This window comes from Pteropus vampyrus, unplaced genomic scaffold (assembly GCF_000151845.1).
Source record: "Pteropus vampyrus isolate Shadow unplaced genomic scaffold, Pvam_2.0 Scaffold681, whole genome shotgun sequence".
Classification (NCBI taxonomy): Eukaryota; Metazoa; Chordata; class Mammalia; order Chiroptera; family Pteropodidae; genus Pteropus; species Pteropus vampyrus.
Genome location: NW_011889462.1, coordinates 425,506 through 434,406, shown reverse-complemented (window position 1 = coordinate 434,406; position 8,901 = coordinate 425,506). Strand labels below are relative to the sequence as shown.

Below are 8,901 nucleotides of genomic sequence, written 5' to 3'. Positions count from 1 at the left end.
AATAATAAAAGACATTTTAAAGTGGGTGTATTAATTTGCTAGGGCTGCCATAACAATGTACCACAGACTACGTGGCTTAAACAACAGAAATTTATTTTCTCACAATTCTGGATGGTAGAAGTCTGAAATCAAAGTTTTGGTAGGGTTGATTTCCTCTATGGCTTTTCTCCTGGGCCATCTCCTTCCTGCATCCTTACATGGTTTTCTCTTTGAGTGTCTGTGTCATAATCTCCTCTTTTTATAAGGGCACCTGTGATGTCAGATTAGGATCCACCTCTTTAAAGACCTTATCTACAAATAAGTCACATTCTTAGGTGCTGAGGAGTTAGGACTTCAACATATAAATTTTAAGGGTCACAGTTCAGCCCTTACCAATGGGAAAATAATCTGAATAGATATTTCTTCAAAGAAGGTATACAAATTACTAAAAAGCACACGAAAAGATGCTCAACATCAGGAGCCACCAGGGAAACGCAAATAAAAACCACAATGAGATATCGCTTCACACCCATTAGGCTGCTATAACCAAAAAGATAGTTAATAACAACTGTTGGTGAGGATGTAGAAAAACCGGATCCCTCATACATTGCTAGTGGGAATATGAAATGGTTCATTCATTTTGAAAAATAGTCTGGAAGTTCCTCAAAAGGAAAAACATGCAGTTACCACATGACACAGCAATTCCACTTCTAGGTATACACCCAAGAGAAATGAAAAACTTTCACCTACCCAGAATAATTCTACACAAATCTTCATAACAACATTAGTCATAATAGCCACAAAGTGGAAACAACCCAAATACTCATCAACTGATGAATGGATAAATAAAAAGTGGCATGTTAATTCAATGGAATATTATTCAACAATAAAAGAGAACGAAGTAGTGATACATGCTACAACATGAATTTACCTTGAAAACATGCTAAATAGAAGATGCTAGTCACAAAAGATGACCTATCGTGTGATTCTATTTAGATAAAACTTCCAAAAAAGGCAAATATATAGAGACAAAAGGTAAATTGGTGGTTTCGAAGAGTTGGAGGATGGAAGAAAGAAGAATGAAGAATAACTGGTTATGGGTACTGAATTTCTTTTTGAGGTGATGAAAATGTTTTACAATTGATTTTGATGGTGGTGTGATGTGGTGATTCACAACTCTGTGAATATGTGAAAAAAACATTGAACTATACACTTGAAATGGGTGAATTGTATATTTGAAATATATCTCAATAAATCTGTTTTAAAAAGGATATAAATGGACATTTTACCAAAGAACACATGAATATATAAAAAGCACATGAAATGAAAAGTTCCTTAACATCTTTAGATATTAGGGAAATGCAAATTAAAACCATAATGAGATGCCACTTCATACCCTAAATAATGTCTATAATCAAAAAGAGAGGCAATAACAAATGCTGGGGGAGAATGTGGAGAAACTGGAACCCCATACATTGTTAATAGGAATATAAATGCCATTTTGGACAGTAGTTTTTGAATTTCTTAAAATTTTAAACATGGTTGTACCATATTACCCAACAATTCCACTCTGAAATATCCCTAAGAGAAATTAAAACATATGTCCATATAAACACTTGTGTGTGAATATTCATAGCATTATTTCTCATAATAGTCAAAAAGTGGAAACAACCCAAATGTTTATCAACCAGTGAATGGACAAGCAACATGTGGTATATCCATCCAATGGAATGCTTTCAGCCATAAAAGGAATGAAATACTGATACATGCTACAACATGGATGGACCTCAAAAACATTACTAAGTACACTAAGTAAAATAAACTCACATATTGTATAATTCAATTTATATGAAATGTCCAGAGATGGCAAATCTATAGAAACAGATTTAGATTTATGGTTCCATGGATCAAGGGTACCAATGGGGAATGATTGCAAATGGAAATGGGGATTCTTGGTGTGGTGAAAATGTTCTAACATTAAATTATAGTGATGGTTGTTCAACTCTGTAAATTTCAATCTAAGAATTTTATTTCTAGAAATATATTTTATAGAACTATTCATGTTCATATGAATATGAACAATGCAAAATTGTTCCTTGCAGCATTATTTGTAATAGTAAACATGTGGAAACTAATATTGATCAACAAAGGGCTTTGTAAATAAATTATGGCACAGTTATTAACAATTCAGATAGATCTAAATGAAGTAATGCAGAAAGAAATTCAGGATATTTTTACTAATAAATTTTTTTCTGACCAGAGTTATTATTATTTTTATGAAAGGACACAACAGAAAATCTCAGAGGGCATTGCTTCAATAAATTTTTGTTCCATATTGTTTTGATTATTATTCCTGTGAATGTGAATGTCAGCTCCACGAGGGTGGGAGTTTTGTCCATCTTAGTCATTGCTGTGCTGCCAGCACTGAAAACCATGCTGGGCACACAGTAGGTGCTCAATAAATGTGTGTTGAATAAATAGATACATGAGTTTTGTCAGTTCTGAATGGCCTCCCCCTGGATCCAGCTTCTACTCTCTCCACAGGCCCCGGCCCTGCCCTGTGTCCAGAACATCCAGGAGTGATTCTTCAAACATCCAGTTCTGTTTAGCTGTCATATTAGCATTTTAAGAACTAAAAAACCCCTCTTTTTATCTTTTTCTTTTTTGCTCAAGAGCAAGCACATCCCATCTAATTCTTCACATCTAAGAATGTGCAGCATTGATGAAGAGGGCTGCTGTTTCTTTATAAGTGTTGCTAGTTTTTTATGAGATCCATTTCTGAACACCTAAAGCACTTTCTCGAGGCTGTCCAAAGAGAACTACTTCAAGTTTGCAGGTGGTTTTTATTTTTTTAAGATGCTATGTTGTGTACAAAAAAACTACAAAGGGATTGTGTTTTAAATTGGCAGCTAAGGAAGCTGGTTTGTAAAGACAATGTGCAAAGCTCGCTCTCAGGAAACAGCCATGGGGACAAATATTCCTGATTCTATCCAGCAGAGGTACCGAGGCCTCCAGCCGTCAGCCCTGAGATTTCAGCTCCGAAGCCCTGAAGGAGGAGCTCAGGCTGACGCCGGGCTAATCCCTCACATCTTCACCTTCTCTTGCAGCATCTCAGGGATGCTCACCATGGTGTCGGTGAGTCAGCTCTTCAGGTTCTTGGCAAAGTTCTGGATTGCTTAGGTAAAGGTACTGGTGATGGGCTGCAGAATGTCAAGGATAAAAGGATCTCCACTAGGTCCTGGTACGGCATGTCACAATGCTTGGTCTACTGCATCACAGGCCGAATTTGGACAACAGTACTAGGCTGGCCTTGGGCAATTGCTTCTCAGCCTCTTCCTGTATGGCCAGCAGTGGTGCCTCACTGGGCTGGCTGAGGATGGTATTTCCTGAAGGTTTTCCAAAGCTTCTCCACCAGGGGGAACTGCAGGTTCACCATGATGTCAATGATGGCTTCATGTTGTTTCCGGTACAGGACCTGGAAAGCTTTGATGTCTCTGGGCTCCATGGCCTCGGGCAGCACTTTGCCCTGGAGGTCAAGCTCTGAGAAGTCAGGGAGACTCTTTGAGGCATCCAGGAACTGTTGGTACTGCTGGACCTGGGAGCTGATGTCTGACAGCCTTGTGGCCTGCTGTGGTCCCAAGGAGACACTGTTGGTCATGTCCTCCATCTCTGGATGGGCTTGAGCCTCTGCTTCTATGAGAAGGGCTGACCCTGCATGACCATGTGCTGCTGGTCCCCTATCAGCTGTAGTAGAGAGAGCTGGCCTTTATGCATAGGCCTCAGTAGTGGTACTTGGAGTTGCCCCTGGTTTCCAGATGGCAGGTGTGCAAGCCCATGAAGATCAAGTGGATGAGCTTGTCAAAGGAGATGGCTTTGATGAGCTCCAGCTTCTGCTCCTGGAAGTGCAGAAAGTAGTGGCAACAGAGGGTGCTTCATGACAGGCTCACATCTCTGGCCATGTCATAGTTGTCTAGGAGCCACGGGACAGTGGCTGGTGAAGCACAGATGGTGTAGGAGTAGGACTGGCTGGCATTGCCCAGCATGTAGCTTCCTTGGATCATGGTAAGTGCCTGCTCTTCTGCCACTGCAGCTGCTGCCTGCCCCCTCTACCACCACCACTACCATTGCTGCTCTTGCTGGCCGCACTCCTACTGATGATGGGGCTGGTGACGACCTGGCTGCTGGACGTGTACATGGGCACAGAGATGCTGCTGTCCATTGCCTGGGAGGTGGCGGGTATGCTGCCCTGGGTAGCCATATCCACAGCCTCATAGTAGCTGTTGCTGGCTGTCTCTGTGTACAGTGGCGTTTCAGGGTAAGGGTAAGTGCTGGAGCGGATGGCACTGGCAGTGTAGCTGGCATCCCCACCATCCACATACTGCACTTAGCTGGGACACACATGGGACAGGCACCTGCTGGAGTTGCTGCACCTCTTGAGCCATGTAGACTGGCTGGAGCCCCTGCACCGTGAGTTATTGCACAGGTCTGGCTTTGGGTGCCTGCGGAGTGGCCTGGACCACAGACCTCTCTTGGTTGATGGTGACGCTCTGCTGGACGCCGTGGTCCTGCAACTGCTGCGGCACTGTTATTGTGGGGACCCCATCCGTCTTGCTGGAGTAACTGTTGGCCTGCACCAGGGACTGCTTGGGTTGTGTGCACCTAATGGGTGCTTTGTATGATCAGGGAGACCTGGCTGCCCTTGCCACCTGGGGTTATGCTCTTCCCTACCAGCTGCTGTGTTGGGGAGAGCCTGCTTGGGCACCGGAATGTTGGTGAGCTGGAGGAGTGACACGAGGCCTGGCTTGGTCTGAATGTTTGTCTGGACTAGCAGCTGCTGCTGGGTGCCTTGCACCTGCTGAACCTCCTGAGTGGGTCTCAAGTCTCACTGGCTATGGAGCTGGGACTGGCCTCTGACACAGTCTCACTGGCCTGAGCGGCACCTTCTGAGATGGTGACCACAATGTACTGCTGGGACACTGGGGATGGGCTGGGAGTACTGGCCGGCTTTGAGGGTTGAGGGCAGCTGGGAGCTCTGTCAGGCATTGCTGCTGGCTGCCAGGTGGTTGTGCCTGAGGCCGGAGGCTCTGCAGCTCCGTGACATACTGGGGTGGGGGGGCGTGGCTGGGGGGTGCTAGGGTGCTGTTGATGGCAGTGGTGGTGGCTGAGTCTGGGTCTGTTGTGGCTGGGAGGGCTGCAGGGCTGTGTGTAGCTCAGTAAATTACTCCCGTGTTGCCATGCCAACAGTAAAAAAAAATGATAACAACTAAGGCCTTTTTTTCCCTTCCTCGGCTTCACCCCACTTCTGCCCACAGAGGTCTTAAAGACGATGTTGGGAATGGGATGGAACGTGCCTGGGTCCCTGGGCCAGGGGTGGGGGCTGTGGGTGCAGATTGGCCGGGTGGTTGTTGGGTGGTTGTTGTTGACTTGGTTTGCCAGGTTGCTTGGACGCTACGGCTACCATGGCTATGGTGCCTCCGTTTTCCTCACCCAAATTCAGGATATTTTTAAAGAAAAAAAGTAAAGTTGTAGATCATATGTGTGGTATTCTATTAAGGAAATAAGTCATAGTCACACCTCCATAAAGGTCTCTTTGCCCTCTCCCCTTTAACTGTATGATCGCTTTAATTATTGTATAATTACTTCTTAGCTTTCTTTTACCTGAAAGAAATGTTTGATTTCCCCCATTATTCCTGAAGGATATTTTCACTGGGCATAAAATTCTGAGATGAGAGTTCTTTCAACATTTGAAAAATGTGTGCCATTTCCCTTTGGTCTCCATGACTTCTGATAAGAAATCCACTATTATTCAAGTCATTGACTATAGAAAATATTTTGTCGTTAGCTACTTTCAGGATTTCTTTTCTTTGTGTTTGAGTTTCTGAAGTTTGATTACGATGTGGATTTATTTGGGCTTTGCTCAGCCTCTTGAATCACCTTCTTGATTCTGGAGGGTTATGCCTTTCACCAAACTTGGGAGATTTTCAGCCATTAATTTTTCAAATAACTATACAGCCTTACTTATTAATTAATTATTAACATATAACATATTAGTTGCAGGTGTACAACATAATGATTCGATATTTGTATACATAATGAAAGCCTTATTCTCTTTTCTTCTGGAACATCAATGATACAAGTGTTAGCTCTTTCATTATTGTCTTATTTCTTTTCAGTCTATTTTCTTTCTGTCATTCAGATTGTGCAAATATTATTAGTCTATCTTCAAGTTTACTGATTCTTTGTTCTGATGTATTCATTCTACTTTTAAGCCTACCTAATGAGTTTTTAATTTATTTTATTTTTCAGTTGTAAAATTTTCATTTGATTCTTTTAAAAAAATCTCTAACCACCTATGTGACCTTGCACAATTTATTTAATCACTCTATACTTCAGTTTCCTGATAATTATAGCCTGCAGTTATCCAAGAATTTTGCTGTGAGACCTCATAGATATAAGGCTTAGGTCAGTGTCTAGCAAAAAGTAAGTGTTCCATAAATATTAGTTCTCATTTTAAAATTATTTTCTATAAATAATTTAACATAAAATATTTTTGGCTTTCTGGTGTGTAATTTTATTATATTTTTATTGTATAAGATCACTCCTACTTCACAAGTACATTGATATTTTATAGTGAAAGTCAGTGGGCAGGTAGATATTTGTTTTAACAGGGTAAAATTTTGCAGTTAAGTAGCATTAGTTTACTCAGCCTTAACTTAAAAGACATACCCTGGGTTCATTAGAAACTTTAGCATCTTAACATCTTAATCTAACATTTTGATATTTAATGATTTGTTTTAAATATATTTTATATTCTATATACTTATATAAATATAACATATAATGTATAACATATATATGATTATACAGTAGATATGTGTGTATACATATATGTTATATGTACACATATATAGTCAATTATCATTATTCACAGTAGTTATGTTCTACAAAGTCTCTGTAAATACTGAATTAGTAAATAATAAACATTGCTCCTAGGAGAAATATAAAGTTAGGTTCCTGGAAGCTTCTGGTCACAATATTTTTATCAACTGTTCAACATATTACCTTGTTTTATGTATGTTTCTATTTAAAGACAACTTATTTGATATATATATTCATTAACATTGAACTCATGACTAACAGTAGTATAACTTATTCCTGAATAGCTCATATAACACTCACGATTTTTCCATAAAGCACACCATAAGCTCTTATGCTTAGGAACACTAGTTGGCACTTCAGCATTACACTTGAGGCCATTTATTTGCAAATTTGGAATCCATAAATAATGAAGACTGACTGTATACATGCACACATGCACACACACATCACCATATTATCTCTGGAGATTGCAGGTAGACAAAAAACATTTGAGTGTTTACTTGGGAGTACTGTATGATACTGCATTGGGGAAAAATTTAGATTTTTGCAATGCATGTTAATTTTACACCACACTTTGTTATGATGCATCACATATTTAATATACTTATACATTTGTGATGAGGCATTTTTATGGATTGTTTCAATTGATTCAATTTGCTAAAATTTTGTGTCTATGTTCATGAGGGATGTTAGTCTATAGTTTTCTTGTGATATCTTTGATTTTGGGGTTAGAGTAATACTTCATAAAATGATTTGGGCATATTCTCTTATTTCAACAATATAAATAGGGATTATTTTATTTTTTTACTAGAATGTTTGTTAGTCTTTATTAATAAAGCCATTTTGGCCTATAGTCTACTTTGTATGAAAGCATTTAATTGCAAATTAAATTTATTTAGTAGATATAGGGCCACAAACTTTTCTATTTCTTTTTTTGGCAAGTCATGTCTTTTATTTTATTTTATTGTTTAATGAGTTTTATTTTTCTATTACAGTTGGCATACAATATTATTTTAGTTTCAGGTGTACAACATGGTGATTAGACATTTATATATTTTACGAAGTGATTATCCTGATAAACCTGGTACCTACCTGACACCATATATCGTTATTACAATATTATTGGCTATATTGTTTATGCTATAGTTTATATCCCCATGACCAATTTGTGCTTCTTAATCTTTTCCCCTTTTTCACCCACTCCCCCGAGCACTTCTCTCATCTGGCAACCATCAAAATGTTCTCTGTATCTATGAATTTGTTTTTGTTTTGTTTGTTTGTTGATTTTGTTTCTTAGACTCCACACACAAGTAAATCATATGGCATTTGTTTGACTTACTCCACTTAGCACGATACCCTCTAGGTCACCCATGTAGTTGCAGATGGCAAGATTTCATTCTTTTTTGTGATTATAGTATATTGTATATGTGTACCACCTCTTTATTCATTCATCTATTGATGAGCACCCAGGTTGCCTCAATATCTTAACTATTGTAAATATTGCTACAGTGAACATATAGATTCACATGTCCCTTAGAAGTAGTGTTTTCGGTTTGATTGGATAAATACCTGAAAGTGAGATTACTGGGTCCTTCTTTGTCTCTTGTTATAGTCTTTGCTTTAAAGTTTATTTTGTCTAGTGTAAGTATTGCTATGCCAGCTTATTTTGTTTGTTTCCATTTTCATGAAAGATCTTTTCCACCCCTTTACTTTCAGTCTGTGTGTCTTTTGATCTGAAGTGAATCTCTTGTAGGAAGCATATGTAAGAGTCTTTTCTGTCCATTCAGCCACTCTATCTTTTGATTGGAGCACTTAATCCATTTACATTTAAAGTACTTGTTGCTAGATATGTAGTTATTGCCATTTAAATATTCATATTTTTAGTCTTTCTTCTTTCTCCTCCTCTTCCCCGCCCCTCCTCATCCCCCTTCTTCTTCTTCTTTCTTCTAAGAAGTCTATTACAAACATTTTTTGTAATACTGATTTGGTGTTGATGAACTACTTTAGCTTTTTATTTTTGTCTCAAAAGCTTGTTTTTTATGT

At 39.1% G+C, this 8,901-nt stretch overlaps 1 pseudogene; it reads right to left on the bottom strand.

Annotated features, from left to right (window-relative positions):
* Window positions 1-3,062: 3,062 nt before the first annotated feature.
* Window positions 3,063-5,215, bottom strand: LOC105309198 (annotated as a pseudogene).
* Between the last annotated feature and the right edge of the window lie 3,686 nt (window positions 5,216-8,901).